We start from the raw sequence: 3210 nt of genomic DNA, 5'->3' as shown, positions 1-3210 counted from the left end.
ACCGTGTGCTACTTATTATAACAAAGAGATTCTTTCACTCTCCCCGTAATTACATTACTGAAGGTAAGTAAAATAATAGCTAGTGTGTGATGCTCGCAAGCATAAGAAGCTCCATGGTTTCGATCCTTGGATTGGGCGGCGCGTTAATCCACTTCATGTTATGTTACTCCTGAGCACCAGCTAACTGCTGCTGCTGCAGCAGCAGCCTTCTCTCTCTCTCTCATCTGGATGCTCCGCTGAATCTAACAGAGGAAGGTCGATATAGTATTTGGAGTCTGTTTGTAAATGCACAAACCCTGAAAGCAGTAAAAGTCTTGTACGTAGCATGTAAGTCAGTCTCCACTCCTAGTGACAGCCATACATGTACATTATTTACATTTGACGGATATTTGTCCTCGTCTTGTTCGTTGTTAACACAAAGTTTCGGCTGATATACCCTGCAGCCTTCATCAGGTCTTCTTGGGGAAATTTCGAACCTGGATTCTCATTCCTAAGGTATTTGTTGTTGTTGTTGTTGTTGTTGTTGCTGTTGTTGTTGTTATTATTATTATTATATTATTATTATTATTATTATTATTATTATTATTATTTATTATTATTATTATTATTATTATTATTATTCTTCCTCTTCTTCTTCTTCTTCTTCTTCTTCTTATTATTATTCAGGACACTCCCTGGAATCGAACTTGGAATCTTGGGGGTTTCTAGCCTGCGCTCAACCACTACGCCATAATTGCCCACTACGCCGTGGGCAATTATGGAGTGAATTTTAGGGCTCATAAATCTAATATTCTCCTATCCTTCCTTAATACTGGTTCCCATATGCTATTCATATCTGCACTCGGTCTGCTTAGGAGGTTGTTGTGTCCTAGCTTATGTGCTGCTTCTTTTAGTTTTCGTATTTTCCAGTGGTGTTTATCTTTTCTGGTTTAGTAATCTTAAATTTATCTTCATGCAACAATATTGTTTATATGCAGTCATCCATTGTACCCATGGTAATTTCCTCTGTATTAACATCATAGGTTTTATAACCGTCTTGCCCCTTAAACTAGTAATTAACATTTTGATTTAGGGTCTTCTCTACCCAGCATCCTTTATAGACAATTACTTACACATTTCCTAAAATCCTGACAATATTTATGATCAAACTGTCAACTCACTCCTTCTATCCATTCTAAACAGACACTGTCCTCTAGCCTTAGATTTGGTAGCAGATAAAAAAGATTAATAAATTAAAAATGAACCACAATCTATTACAAGCTATGACCCTAACAAACTTCATAGTGTTCTTAGAAGTGTAGTATATTTTGTGCTACATTAGTAGCAACATGGACTTTTCCCCTCTTCTTGCTCTATTAGAGAATTTAAGAAAAATTATATTAATGTGTCCAACTGATTAAAAAATTCTATTTATTAATGCAGCTGAGAATAACCCTGCATTTTAATTGATGCAATAATTTCATTGTTCAATTAAACGGATCGCTTGAAACGGTCGCACTGCATCACCTTATGATATCATGTTGCTTACTTTGATTTTATTCACCATACACTGGCGATAAAAGTTCTATTTCTATGATAAAAGTTCTATTTCTTACAAAATATTTTGTTACTAACACCATACAAATTATTTCTATCTTTTACACCTTATGCAGAATTTATTTCTCTTTCGAATGATGCAGACAATAGCTATTTTTATACAACTTGAAGAATTCTAATGCTAAGTTAATATAAACGTTTCAAATTTACTGGCAAAATTAGTTTAAGACCATGTAATATGTATGCAATTTTTTTTTGCTAAATTGGGTGGTCACACAACTAGCCTAGCTGCACTATATAGTATTATAATTTAACATTATTATACAATTGATTAATAATGGGAAAGCAACAGTCACAAGAGCAAAAATTGTATTACTCCACCAGCAAAAAGTTTCCTTCTCGAACATCAGCAAGCAACTAAAGTGCAGTAAAACAGCTTGCATGCAAGCGTGGAAGTTATACTCGGAGACTGGTTAATATAAAGATCAACAAAGGACTGGCGCCCCAAGAAAAACGACGGCGCAGAAAAACGACCATCGAATCCACTGACTTTCGGAAGGCAACCGAATGCTGACAGCCTTTGACATTTGTATACAATTGTCCAACGAGAATGGTGTTATTTTTACACCACAAACCGTCCGCAACCGTTTGAGAGAATTTGGACTACATGGACGAATCGCTAGGAAAAAGCCAATAATATCCGAAAGAAATTGACTCAAACGCCTTAATTTCTCAAAAAGCCATGCTCAATGGATTGCCGAAGATTGGAGTGACGAGTCACGCTTCTATATATTTGGATCAGATGGTAAAACATACGTCAGACGTCGCCCAACCGAGGAATTCCATCCGAAATGCGTGAAAAAGACGGCGCAAGCAGAGGTAGGGGTGTGATGGTGTGGGCATCATTTAGTAGCTTTGGTGTTTGGCCCTCAAGTTAAAGTTGATGGAAAGCTAAATAGTGTAGATTATATGAATCTACTAAAGGAGAATGTTGTGTCGTATTTAACTCACCAAATGCCTCCGGGGGCTATTTATCAGCAGGACAATAGTCCTGTGCACAAAGACAAAAAGGAATTTTTTGATCACCACAATATTGACGTAATCGAATGGACTCCCCAGAGCCCGGACCTGAATCCGATCAAGAGCTTGTAGAATTATGTTTCCAAAAAAAGTCCATGCTAAAAAACCCATCTAATCTAAAGCAATTATTCGATTATATGAATGAAATATGGCAAAACATTCCCATAGAATTTTGAAACCACTTAGCGAATTCAATGCCGAGGCGTTGTTCAGCCGTTATTAAGAATAAAGCCTATGGCACAAAGTACTAATATGTATTTCGTTCTTGTTGCTCATTTTTGCTACAATCTTAAACTTTAATATGTATGTAAGTATGTATGTATGCATGTATGTATGCATGTATGTATGCATGTATGCATGTATGTATGTACGTACGTATATATGTAATATGTATGTATGTATGTATGTCATTATTCAGTTTATTTCAAAATTTCTTGCCCATAGAGAAAGAATCGGTTTCTATCCTAGATCCAAGGCTCCTTCATTGGAATTTCTACATCAACAATGGGGTATTTTTGTATGTATGCATGCATGCATGCATGATGATTGTATATAGTGTGTATATATATATATATATATTATATTATATATATA

This window comes from Octopus sinensis, linkage group LG1, assembly GCF_006345805.1.
Source record: "Octopus sinensis linkage group LG1, ASM634580v1, whole genome shotgun sequence".
Taxonomy (NCBI): domain Eukaryota; kingdom Metazoa; phylum Mollusca; class Cephalopoda; order Octopoda; family Octopodidae; genus Octopus; species Octopus sinensis.
This window is presented reverse-complemented; position numbering follows the sequence as displayed.